This window comes from Ambystoma mexicanum, chromosome 5q, assembly GCF_040938575.1.
Source record: "Ambystoma mexicanum isolate Mex_15411 chromosome 5q, UKY_AmexF1_1, whole genome shotgun sequence".
Lineage (NCBI taxonomy): Eukaryota > Metazoa > Chordata > Amphibia > Caudata > Ambystomatidae > Ambystoma > Ambystoma mexicanum.
In genome coordinates this window covers 1,114,487,065-1,114,501,580 of record NC_090933.1, presented here as the reverse complement: position 1 = coordinate 1,114,501,580, position 14,516 = coordinate 1,114,487,065, and positions in this window count along the sequence as shown.

The window sequence follows — 14,516 nt, the reverse complement described above, 5'->3', positions numbered from 1 at the left end:
GAAGCGACAGGCCAGGGTCGATGTGTCTGGGGACATGGACTGGGCCCAAAAGCCACTGCAAACAGGTTGACCATGCTCGGTGCCAGGGTCGTCACGTGGGGGAGGGCAGGGTGGAAAACTGCCCCGGGCCTCGTGCTTGGCCCCCCAGCCAACCCGTGTTCTTTACACGGGGGACTGTGCTGCCTGCCACACAGCAGGGGAGCGTCCCCTGCAATTCATGTTTTCATTTCGTTTGTATGAAGAGCCATTTGGCTGGGCAACAAGCAGCAGCATAAGAAGTGAGCTCCCCCGCCTCTCATTACTTCGCTGACAGGGAGACAAGCTGAAAGACAGGATAGGCCTCCTCTCCTGTCAGTCAGCATGTTCACATTGCAGAGACCCACAATATGTGCACGCTGATTAACACGATAGGCTGTTGTATAATTCTCACAATAAATGATAGGAGGCGGTGTAGTTGCAAGTTGTGTCCTTTTCTTCTTCGGTACCACTCAAGTAAATCTGCAACATATATAACATGAGTCAATGATGGGCAACAGGCCCCGGTGCTGCGACACAACTCGTGTAAATGCTGGGAGTCTCTCTTGCGGCTTGGAGTCCTCTTCTTGGGAGGAGCGCCCGGGAGCGCGTCCTGCTCCGTGGCTTTCTCCCGCCTGAATCCTGGCTGGGCGCGCACAGCCCGCACTTCCGGCCGCGCACGAGATCTCGCGAGACCGGCAGGTCTCGCGATACCTCTACACACCTCCCTCTGATAATGCAAAGGCAGTTCATTGCAATACATAGTCATTGTATCTCACTGGTCTTCTGTGTTCGCTTCGCGGACGATCGCCTCTCTAACTGCACACGTCCTGCTAGTCATTTTCTCGCTCGACTGTGGAGGCATCCACTTGAAACTCATTTTCTTCAACTTCTCTTCTGTCTGTCTCCGGCTCTCGTTCTTCCCCCCTCTCATTGTCCATTACTCCTTCAGCTTCAGACCTTTCAAAAGTTTTTTCTCTCTTTTGCCTCTTTTGAAATGTTCCATGTGCGCCCATCTTCGGTGCGGACATGGTTGGCTCCTCAGTAAATCACCTTCACAGGTCTGCTGAACCGTGAGCCCGTGATTTGATCCTTGGTCGGTAACCGTATTTTGATCCTTGGTCGGTAACTGTATTTTGATCCAATCTCCTTTTACTTCTGACTCTTGTTTGGTACTTCTTCTTCTGTCGCTCCACCTTTTCATGCATGCCTTGCTGTTCTCTATTCTCCACACCACTTCCGACATATCTACTTCTTCGTCTTCTCTTACTCTGGCCAACCATGGCGGCACTAGCGTGGATGCTGCTCTCCTCCCTCTCAGCATGCGAAAAGGAGAAATTTGGGTGATCCCGTTGGGGGTCAGTCTGTGAGCTGCGATGGCCTCTTTTGTTGTTTTGAGGGGATCCATTCCTGAAGCGGTTGCTAATTGGATGGCTCCCTTAATAAACCTATTGGCCCTCTCGACAAGCCCATTTGCTTGGGGATGGTAGGGTGCTGCTTTCTTCTGGTGTATGTTGTGCTTCCTCAGAAACAGTTCCATGTCTCTGGATATATTCATAAAAAACCCTTGGCTTGGAAGGTTTGGTCTAAACTGGCGACATCCGATAGTGGTAAGAAACTGAATGTCATAAATGTAAGTAGTCCAATAGGTCCTTAAAGTCGCGTCTCACCAAGTCGGGGGTTTAGCCAAGTACAAGACCCCTTGCTGAATAGTGTGAAGTATAGGTGACCTGGAAGGAGACTGCGCCTGATTCTTGCACACGAGACTTATTTTTGTATTTTATATTTTTTGTTTTTTATTTTTCAGAAAAAATTGCCCTTAACGTTGATGACACGTGTTTCGGTCCTCCAAGGACCTTTCTCAAATCAGGGCTAATGATTAGTCTGCTGTTCAGATTAAGCGCGTACAATCGCAAAAATGCTACAAGTCTCAAGGGGGCCTCTGGATATAAGTTGTACTCCGTTGTCTGTTACTAACTCGTTGGGGAGCCCTTTCATCTGAAAGATTGCCGTGAGGACCTCTATTACGGTTGCAGTCGTGATGTTAGGAACAAGCTCGGCCTCAACCCATTTCGATAAATAGTCCACTAGCACTATGCCGTACCGATGCTCGGGCGCCATCGCCTCCAATGGTCCTATAAAAGTCTAGACCCACTTTTGACCACACCGCTTCTGGGGTTTCTGTGGGAATCATGGGCGCCTGTCTGATCTTCAGGCGCTTGTCACTGTTGAGACACTCATGGCATCTCTCAATCATGGTACGGATCTCTTGGTCCATGGACGGCCACCAGTAGGCTTCTCTCACTCTGCGATGTGTCATGGTGTTCCCCAGATGGCCCGCATGGGCCTTGCACAGAATGCCTGTGGGCGGGATTACCTGGTCTGTTTTCATAATTATACTGTCGGCTTCTGAGATCTCATCTGCCACTTTCCAATAAGGTCTCATACCTTTTGGCACTGCCCTTTCATCTGGCCATCCGTTTTTGATCCATTCTCTGATTCTCACCATGGTAGGATCCTTTCCGTCTTCTTCCATCCAGTGTTTTTCGCTGAGTTCCAGGTAGTCGGGCACCGTGAGATCTGTAATGGATGCTACAATGCATTCTTCTTGTAAGAAAGTGGTGGCATTGTCCTTGCCCTCTGGCAATCTTGACATGCAGTCTGCCTGCGAATTCTTCCATCCGGAGATGTGTTGCACCTCGAAGATGTATTCCTGCACTTTTGCTGCTATACGAGCCAATCTGGGCGTTGACACTTTGGTGCCACCTGGGCTGAGCATGTGGATGAGGGGCTTATGGTCGGTAACCAACTTGAACTTTGTGCCCCACACATATGTCCTGAAATGTTCCACGGCCCATGCACACGCTAGCATCTCCTTCTCTATGGTGGAGTAGTTTTGTTCAGCTGACGATAGGGCTTTCGAGGCAAACGCTACCACATGTTCCGTGTCACCCTTCTTCTGAGTGAGAACGGCCCCTAGTCCATATGCACTGGCGTCTGTAGTGATGACTGTACTCCACTCTGGGTTGAACGGTTGCAGGCATGGTGCTTCAACTATGTGTCGTTTTATGCTTTCCACCGCTTTCTTCTGATCTTCCTACCACGTGTACTCCGACCCTTTTTTGAGGAGCTCTTGGAGCGGCGCTGAGGTTTCCGAGAATTTGGGGATGAATTTTGCATAGTACTCCGCCAACCCGAGGAATGACCTCACTTCGTCTTTGTTGGTGAGTTCTGGAGCTTTAATTATGGCCTGCAGTAAGTTTTGCTTGGGACTTATACCCTTCTCTGATATTTTGTACCCCAAATACTCAACTTCTTTTGCTTTGAACACACATTTTTCCTACCTTAATCTCACAACGCTTCTTGCAGTTTGGTGAGGACTGTTCTCAATGTGACGTCATGCATCTGTTCGTCCTTTGCGTAGATAAGGATGTCATCCTGGAAATAGGCCACGTTCCTGACGTTCCGCAGCAGAGCAGCCATCATGCGTTGAAACGCTGAGGCTGCAGATGATAAACCAAATGGCATTTTGGTGAACTGGTACGTGCCAAACGTGGTGATGAAAGCGGTGAGTGGCTTGGACTCCTTGTGCAGTTGAATTTGATAGTAGGCGTTCCTCATGTCCAGTTTCGAGAATACTTTGGCTTCCTTCATCATGTGGATTAACTCATTGATGCTCGGCAGTGGGTAGCTGTCTGCAATAACTTCCAGGTTAAGGCTGCGGAGATCAATGCATACTCTTAGCTCTTGTGAGTTCTGTTTCTTTATGAGTACCACTGGGCTCAGCAACTTAGAAGCTTCAATTTCTTCGATGACGTCATCTTTCTTCATTCTGTCCAGTTGGCTTCTGAGTGTCTCTCTTGCAGTTGCTGGTACTGGCCTTACTCTGTGCTTGACCGGGACTGCGTTGGTTTTGAGTAATATTTTGTGGACAAAGCCCTTGATGTGTCCAGGTTCTTCCAAATATAGTTTGGGGTAATCACTTTTCGCTACTGGTGCACTCCTCCAACTGACTGACAGTACCTGATCCTCTGTGCTGGGGTCCAGCTTGATTTTCAGTTTCGCCTGGTCATCCCACCCTAATACCGCTGGGCCTTCTTGACTAAAGTAAACTTTGGTGGTGGTCTCTTGTCCTTTGAACTCTACTTTCCCTTTGATGTAGCCCAACAAGTCTACAGATGCACCACCAAAAACTGTAGGCTTGTGCCGTGTGCTGAGTACTTGGACCGTCTCTGTACCCATCATCTCTTTGTATGTGCATAGGGGTATTATGGTGAGATCAGAACCTGAATCAGCCATGACCCTTGTTTCCAGTCCATTGATTTTGATTGCACAATGGGGCTTTTCCCTTCTGGCCCGTGAGCTGTTCACCATGATGACTGTCGGTCTCCCTTCATCTTCCGAGGACGAATCCCTCTCCGTGTTGTGTTCAGCGTTGACACTCGTGATCTTCTTGTTGCGCCACCGACACACGATTGAGAAGTGACCAATCTTTTTGCATACTGAGCACTCCTTGTCTCTTGCTGGGCACTCTCTATCGAAGGCTAGGTGCTTCATGCTGGTGCACCTGCGGCATTTCAACGATTATTTCTTCCCCCATTTTCTTTCTCTCGCATCGAAGACCGGCCTCTCCTTCTTTGGGCGGAATGCCACGGATTGTACTTCGGTAGGGCCGTGGCCGCTTGCAAATTCTTTCCTTCTGCCTACCGTTTCCTCAACAGCTTTTTCCAGCTGCAATTCCTTCTCTAAAATGAACTTATCTTGTACTTTTCTGCTGTTGGTGTGGACCACCAGCATGTCGCAGATGAGACTCTCAGCGTTGTTACCAAAGCTGCAGAGCGCTGCCAGTTCGCGCAGTTTGGTGACATAATCATCAACGGGTTCAGACGCCTCCTGTTTGCGGCTGTAGAACCGAATCCTGTGCAGGACGGTATTCTCCTTACTGGCGAACTTTTTAACAATCCTTCGTACAGCCTCCTTGAATACATCATCGTTATCACCAGCTACCGGCTCTGGGGTGAGACTCTCAAACACCCTCTGTCCTTCGACGCCTAGGGCATTTAGTAACATCGCCCTGCGTCTCACCGCCGAGTAGCCCGCACCGCCCATGGCCTCTACATACGTTGTGAATAAGGGTTGCCATTGTGGCCACGGAATGGCAGGCCTACCTGGAGTTTGCAGGAAGGGCGGTGGTGGTGTCGCTCCTTGCATGGCTCCACGTGGGTTTTAGTGGTGATCCTCGTCGCCAATTATGTTGTATAATTCTCACAATAAATGATAGGAGACGGTGTAGTTGCAAGATGTGTCCTTTTATTCTTCGGTACCACTCAAGTAAATCTGCAACATATATAACATGAGTCAATGATGGGCAACAGGCCCCGGTGCTGCGACACAACTCGTGTAAATGCCAGGAGTCTCTCTTGCGGCTTGGAGTCCTCTTCTTGGGAGGAGCGCCCGGGAGCGCGTCCTGCTCCGTGGCTTTCTCCCGCCTGAATCCCGGCTGGGCGCGCACAGCCTGCACTTCCAGCCGCGCACAGGAGGTCTTGCGATATCTCTACATAGGCCTCCTCTTCTGTCAAGCAGTGTGACTACATGCTGGAGAGGAGGGAGGCCAATGCGTTCCCCCAATGGTTGCCCAGGTGCGTGTGTGGAAGCATGCAGGCAAGGTAAGGGATTTGTTTTTTGAATTAAACGTATACGAGCATTTAAAGAAATGTATATGTGCATGTATATGTACGTGTATGTTGGTCTTTATATTGGTGTCAATGGTTTTTTTTTTATGCATGCATGCATGCAAAGACTTGCGTGGATGGTGGGTGACTGTGTGGGTGAAAGCATACCTCTCAACCTTTTCTGTTATTAGGGCGGGTGAAAAGAGAGAGATTAGTTTTTGGTGGGTGAGAGCCCATTGATGTTTATGGACGTGAAAAGGGCGTGTCGGGTGAGTGATCTGACTGCAATGAGTGTGCCACCGCCAAAGGTATGTGAGTTGGGAGTTATGGTGAAAGGTTTTATGTGAGTGTGAGTGCCAACTGCAACCCCTAAATTTAGCAGCCCACAGGCCACTAAATTTAGAGGTGGGGGCTGCTGGGTCATGGCATTATCTTTTGCTTTCCCCTTGATGCACAGAACCATGCATGAGGAATAAAGCAAACATAAGTGTTATTACATGGCTATAGTGGACCACATTAAATGTAGGCCAGTCTAGCCACGCAATAACACTTATCATGTTTGGTTTACCCATGATGCACAGCACAGTGAATCAATGGTAAAGCAAATATAAATGTTATTATGTGGCTAGACTAGCCTGCATTCACTATAGAGACAAGAACCTGAGATTCTCCACTGTCGTAATTTTTTATTTTTTTATTTATTTGTATATGGTTTAATCAAACCTTTACAAACAACTTTATACATAAAAAAGAAAAAAAAAGGTAACAGAAGGTAAATATTTACAGGGGGAAGATAAAATAAATCCGTAGCATAATATATCTGCAGCATAATAATAAGTACATTCATTTAAGAGAAAGAGGCAACAAACAACAATCAAACATAAACGAAATATCATCATAAAAGGACTCAGTAGACACATACAACAAACTTAAGATCATTAATACTGTCTTAATTTAATGTTCTGGGAGTATGTGGAGATCCAAATAGATCACAACAAAGCAACCTCCCATACCGCATTAACTTATCATATTTTTCTTTTTAGCCAAGTCGCTCACAAGTCTGGCCCTTCCTAATGATTTACACCCTTTTAAACATTTTATGCTTGTTTGTTTTCTTCTTTCTCTGTTGTTTCTGTTTCATTTTGTATCATAATGTATTTGAATTTTACTTGACTTTTGTTGTACTTAATACGTAAATAATTTTTTTTTTAATATTGAAAAAGTTGATTTATTCAGCTATATTCAATAACGATTTTTTTTTTTTACTTTGAATCACTCCAATGTCACTGGACAGCTCAACCAATGTAAACCAAGTATTCATGTTTCTTTTTATTATTAAAGAACAATATAAAGCATAATGTGACTACCACATATATATTCCACCTATGTTCATTCAACTGATTCACATCTGTAAAAGATGTTACCACTTAATCATACCTAAAACCTAGCCAATTTACCATATATGCAATACATACCACATATCAAACAATGTGCAAAGACAATTGGGTGAGCAAGCAACGCAATAAAGCTCAAAGAATCCCAATGCATGTAAATAGGGACTGCAACATTCCAGTCTGATTATATTAATGAGTGCAGTATGCCCAGAATTCATTTAGCAAATGTAGCAGATTCAAGCTGCGCAAATATGGCTCAATTAATGATGGATCCCCTTGTAGTAGATTTCAACTTATTGTTGGCCTTCTTGATTTTCGGCTGTCGGGTTCGAGAGGATACAATGAAGCTCGCCTTCATCAGGGCAACCTTCAATTTCCAAACATGAATGGTGAACACAACCTAAAACCAAAATGTCAACCATTTCCAACCATTCATACATGTTCATCGACCAGTGGTAGTGTCAAATGTCAAAGCATAACATAGTCCCTGACCTGTTAAAACATAGGAACAGAGCTCACTAGGTCGTCACATCCAAGTTAGCACAACTGTGCCGAAAGTGGGTGAAACAGGCAGCGGGAAGCAGAGACTGCAACCCTATAGGGGAGACATGAATGGGACCTTTTCTTATTGCTGTTAAGCTGTCCTCTATTATCAGTGGCATTATTATTTGGGCCATCCATGGGTGAAAACTCACCTCACACTTTGGAATCACAGATGTACTCCTTCCTGCAGTCGATGCAACTCCAATGCCATACTTCAACATTTTCACATTTCAAGCCATATTTAAGTCAAGAGGGACACAATTCTCTCTGTCAACTGGCAGATTGCTGACATCCAATGTTACAAATGTGACCACTAGCGATATACGAGTGAGGGGAACTCACCTCCCACTTGTGGTTTCATAATGGGTGCAAGAGTTCACCTGTCTTCCTTTTAGTAAAAGACAGTGCCGCGCAGCATCTGCGGTTCACCTGATATACTCTAATCTAAAAGAAAACAACAAAATGTTGGCTTAGCATGGTGCACTAGTTGCCAGAAAAGCAATTGTAGGATTCAGTATTTCGGCAAAATTAGATCACGTTAGGGTGGCATGAGAGGTCCCCACTTGGTTAAATCAGATGCTCCTCACGTGGCAGGCTGTCTCTCTTGTCCGCTGAAGGCACTGATTGCAAGCTTCACCTTACCTTTGCCCGCGAAATGCCGGCCTTATTTAAAGGTACATGCCAGTAGCGTTCCCTGCATCATCTATGGCACCTGCAGTGCGTGCCGTGTCACACTCTGACCGTGGGTTTCCCTATTATTAACGTGAATGGCAGCGCCATCTTGAGGTGGACCTACCATTCATTCTGTGTCAATGTCACTATGTGCAATGAGTTGGACTCGCCGCCTAATGCAACGTTAAGTTTGAAGTTTAAAGTGCAGTTTGAGACATCAATTACCTCAAATTAGTTAAGTCGTGGGCCTGACTCTGCATGCTATGAAGACACACTAAAAAACACAAGGACTGCTCATCCGTGACTCCACCTGGGTAACAGCTTTGCAAGGCGATCAAATTAAATCCTGAACTTTTGTGGGAGGGGCTGCACAGACATTCATTCTACACATCGGTGGTATGCACATTTGGTGTCAACTTTCCATACTGATGTCCACTATATTATGAGAGTAGCCTCTGCAAAGTCTCATGTTAGAGCCACTTATGGCATATTACAGGTTTGTAGATAACCATCTTTAGGAGAGCATAGTGCCCACTGGTAAATAGAACCGTTCAAGATTAAGTTTGAGCCTATCCTCCAGTGCGTAGGATACCACACGTAGTTCATCAGCACACACGTTTCCCAAAGTCAAGTTTGCTTCTGCCATCTATAATAGGCATTTGTCTAATGGGCAGATCAGAATAATAGTTAATAGCAATCCCTAGGCGACACCTTCCTGGAGGCCTAATCATTGTCCAAAGATCTTGCAGAATTCAAAGTGCACTAAGGCACCATTATATCCATATGCGGGAACAAATTATTATTCCTTGACCATACATTAGCTAATCACAGTGGCCCAATGTTGATCCTCATTTAGCCCAAACTCACAAGTTCTTAATCTGAATATCCAGGTGTGCTCCAGCTTGTAGAGCCGTGCAGTGGTGGAATAATTAAAACTGTTGGGTTTGACCAGATCTAGAATAAACCAGCTAGATGCATCTGGCCCGTGATTTGAAAGTGTTGCACCAGGGGGGTCGAAAGGGCCCCATTCTGGACCCTGCACTGGTGTTAATTTACTCTAATCAAGACCTTTCTTATAGTCATCACAATATATAACATCTCTCATTATACTTAATTAAATAGATTACATTAGTAGAGTTACAATTGGCCACATTCTTAATTCTCCACCTGAATTCTCCCAGGCAAAATTCTGTGGTCATTAGAGTCAGACAGCATACATTACAATTTCCACAAGGGTATTGTCCCCAAATGGGGTCTCTCAGTGAATCCCAAGAGGCCTCTATCATATTCTGAACCAAGCCCGCATGGTCCGGCCTGAACCATGAATGGCCCGTCGATCTTTAATATTTGTGCCTTTTCTTAATGCGAAAAGAGGCGGTCAATTGGTGCAGCCTGTTGACATTACTTTGCGTGGAAAGGACTGGAGTGCGTGGAAAGGACTGGAGTGCGTGGAAAGGACGCAGAGTGCGTGGAATTGACTAGATCGCATAGAAGTGCGCAACATACATGAATGGTTTGGAATACGTTTGAAATAGCAAGTATACCATCTTATCACACCACCATGCTTACTCTCCTCTTTACACCACCACTCAACTAGAACACAGAGATAATATGACACCATTCAGTATAGCTGTTCTCATGCCAACATCCGCCTAATAATCCACATCACTCTAACTAATCACTGCTGGTTTCACCCCCAACCCCCCCACATCCAGGCGTTCTCCTCAGGCCTAACGCAGCCAGAACCGGTCTGGATAAAACCTGCCAGAAGGAACACATACCCCTGATCTCTCAAGCAACACACCTACCGCTATGAAGCAGCTATTACACGAATGCTACACCAGCTGCACACATATCCGGTGCTCACAAGCACCTTTGACTCTCTCTACTCTCTCTACTGACTTGAACTTCGGTTCCCGAGGGCGTTCAACCTACCAGCGCCTTCAGACCATACCAATGGTACATAAGGCGCTATATGAATGCAAAGTAACATAACATAACATAACATACTGTGCCCCAATATTTTGTCACTAATTTCTTGATTTTGTTTGTGTGTTTCCCAAAGGTGGTAACACACAAACCAACCTTTCAGAGTTTGTAACCCTTCTGCCTTTAGTCAGAAAGGCATCCCTGTTTGTGAATCTCATTCGTTTAGAGGCATTTTTTACAGCCTCATGGGGGTACCCCTTCTCTGATAGTCTGTTGGCCAGGATTAGTGCCCAACTTTTCAAGTCTTCTTTGAAGGTGCTGTTCCTTCGTAATGGTAGGAATTGCCCATATGGAAGGTTGTCTCTGAGCACCTTGGGATGTTGACTTAAGCAATAAACCCCGAGCATGCGGGGCATTACCACTTCAGGCAATGCCCCGGTGTTCATAGTTACAGGCCCGAGTGAAGCAAGGGCCTTAAATGAAGGCCCCAGGGCATTACCTGAAGTGGTAATGACCCCCCTGTGAGGGACGTATTGCTATTAGTACCCTGGTCTACAAGACCAGGGTACTAAAAGCATTTTTGTTCTGTTTCGGAAATGCTGAGTCGTTTCAGAACAGAAAAAAGAAATGTAAAAAAAATGGCAGCCGGGGAAGGGAAACGTAGTCCGTTTTCCCTTTCCATGGCGGCCATTGAAAAAAAAGTAAACAAAAAAAAGGCTGCAATGGAAACGGGAGAAGGGACTACACGTAATACCTTCTCTCTTTCCATGCTGCCCATTTAAAAAAGTAAACAAAAATATGGCTGCCATGGAAAGGAGAAAAGGGACTATGCCTAGTCCCTTCTTCCTTTCCATGATTTCATGTCGTAGATCTAGAGCGGACACGCTGGGGCCAGAAGTGTTCCCAGCACCTCCTCTCCTGAAATGGACTGAAAAGAAGATAAGTGGGGTTGGCGGGTTCGGGGAGGGAACTCTGTGGATGCGGGGAGGAGGGAGGAGAGCCGGGAAGACCACACTTACCTCGATCCCTGGCAGGGGAAGATGGCAGCCTCCAGCTGTGATGCAGTTCGGAGCAGGGGGATTATAATATATTATTCAACAGATTCACAATGTTTAAATCATGATTTGACAGTGCAATTAATGTTGCACTGTCAAATCATGATTTAAACATTGTGAATCTGTTGAATGTACATTGAACATATAACGTATAATTATGTGTGCAGGATTAACCTGGCTCTGATGAAGTATATAATCCGAAATGCATTAGCCGGATGGGTTTTCTGTTTTGCCTCAACAGAGATAAATAGCGTTGTTGGTGAAGTTTAACCAATAAAGCACTATATATGTTTATGAACGCACTAATTGAAAAATTAAAAAAGACTATACTTTTGAATCACTATTGAAGTTGGATTTATCAATTGAACAATAAACTAAGAGGAATTGATTAACCCTTAGTGGGAATTTTGGGTGTGCGGCCCACACTGAAGGCACAATTGCCTAGGTCTCTTTTTCTCCATGTTCACTTTCTGTGCCCTACATGGTGGCACATGATAGTTGGCTGCACCCTACTAATTGATAAACTTCGAGATCTTTAAACCACCAATACATTACCAAGAAAAGAAGCTGTGCACTCTCGCACCTCTTTTTTCAGATATATGTGGTTGTCACATTATGCTTTACATTGTTCTATAATAATAAAGAGAAACATTAATACATGGTTTTTACTGGTTGAACTGTTCAGTGACATTGTAGTGATTCAAAGTTATTGTGGTATGGAAGGTTGTTTTGTTGCATTCTACATTCAATGTAGGCCAGTCAAGTCTCGTAATAACACTTAACATGTTTTCTTTACCCTTGAGGCCAACTAAAAAATGCCATGCTATATATATTATGAAAGCATATTCGGACTGGCAGTAGTAGTGCCAGTCTGCATTTGTTTTCTTAATGGGGTATGACATTTTTTACTTGGCATCAAGGATAAAGCAAACACGATGAGTGGCATTAATTACTCACAGGTAGTCATTATATGGTAACACCAGCATATATTGGTAGAGCCTGCATGCACATGTATGGGAACAACCAGCATGAAAATGTTTTTATACTGGCATATATTGTGGGCAAAGAATGGATGGAAATGCTTTGGAAAATGCTCCTGTGTATGGTTGACTTGCAACTATTGGGATTTTCCATGTGTGACCATACAAAAACAACTGCAAACTGTGAGGCTTTTACCCAATTTCTCATAGAAAGTGCTGTAAAATACACCATTTTAACCCTTAGTTTCAAACATTTTCTCGGTGGCAAGCAATCCTCTCAAGCACCCATTGTATGGTTTGGGCTCCGTCACTGTGCTCTGTCGATCCCGCATAATTGGTGCAAAATTGAAGCCACTCCAGTACAAAAATTCCCCAGCTGCCAATAAACATAATTTACCTGTCATTGTGTATGATGTGCGTTTTAATGTGGACAATGGGACAGTGTGCGCCTTACTGCTCCTTGACGCTCTGGTGCTATCCTATATGTATTTCTGCATATGTTACAAAAGTTAGTCTGGAATAAACCTTTCTTCTGTAGAGAAACATAGCTTGCTGTTGTTGATTTGCAGTCATAATAATGAACCATATTTGGGTTCCTCCACATAGACTCAAGGGGAGATTTCTCACTTCTCCTGTTTCAGGCACTGCCACCACAGGCCGAGTGCAAAAAATCGTAAGGGGGCCTCACCAATTTTTTACCCAGGGCCTCACCACTCCTTGTGATAGCCCTGCTTGGTGCATGGCACAAAGACCATTTCATTTACACAATGATCACTGGGAATGGCTGCAGGGATGACCGAAAAATGAAGCCACCGGCACCGTAATTGCTGGGTATGCCCAACGGGTACCCCAGGCAGTGTTACTATGCACAGATCATGGTTGATGTCCGTTGTCACTTAGAACGACCCCCACAAGATCACATTTCAGATGTATGCCGACGATGCACAAGTTAAGATCTCTGAATTAAAGAAGAGTACTTTCCTGGACCCTAACATCTTCTTGTTCTTATCCTAGTTCCAGAATTGGCTATGAGACACCAGCATATGCCCGAATGGCTCTGAATCTGCAATCATGTAATTTGGTAATACACATCAAAAACACCTCTGTTCAACGGGCTTAAGACTCTGGCTAACCCCATACAAGCAACCCGGGTGTAATCTTTGATTTCTCACTCTTGACCATTCCTCTGCTAAGGCGATCAAGAAAGTCATCCTTCACCTAATGAAAAGGTCCTGACACAGCCAGAGCCACTAAATAATCAGGTATCCAGTCCCCTGGGTATAAAATGATCCAGCCATATTAAGTATGCTCTTAAGTTCTATTTGCGGATGGGTATGGGACTAAAAATGTGAGCTCGTGTTCCCAAGAAAGCTGATCAAAGACACCAATACATACCGTTTATGTCCGTGACAAGCAAACCACAAGTGTATTGGTGTGTAGCTCCCAAGCACTAGGGGATGTGAAGTCTGGACAAAATTGCGCCCGTCTCTAAGACTTTATTGCAAAAACGATTGTTTTAATAGCTTCTTTTGCTGAAAATACATACCATGTTGTCTCCCAAAATGTCCTCTCTTCCTTGAAAGATGCTCAGATTAAAAACAATTACCTGTTTCTTCTGTGAGCACCAAGGCAATGTTATAACCAACAAAGAATAGAAAATAGCAAACACAATTGCAGACACAGCAGCCTGGTTCTCTGGTCCCTTACAGAGCCTGTCAGAGCCCCCAGAACCCCTGCAGAGCCTGTGTCTATCCCCAACCCCCCTTGTATGGACAATGCACGTCCGTGTGATGATGACATTCATAGAGGACACACTCAATGGCAATGTATACTTCAAAATAGAGTAGGGAGAGGCAGGAATTTCTTGGCTAGGGCCGATCCTTGGGCTCTGGCCTTGTTCTTAGGGCAAAACATGAGCCGAGCCAGGGAAATGGACACACAAAACAGGAGACCTCTGTGGCAGGGGTTCGGGGTGGGGAGGTTGTAAAAAATAAGGTGGAGTTTATGAAAATAGGTGCAAGGGGACTAGGGGCTGCGAAAAGGAGTGTGAGGGGACTAGGGGCCCAGAAAAGAGGTGCGAGGTGGCAGGTATCCGAGAAAAGGGGTGCAAAGGGGCTGGGGCCTGAGAAAAGATGTGCGAGGGGGCTCGGGGCTGAGAAAAGACGTGCAAGGGTACGTTCAGCTGTGAAAAGGGGTGCAAGGGACTAAGGGCCAAGAAAAAGGGTGTGATGGGCTGGGATCCGAGAAGAGGAGTTC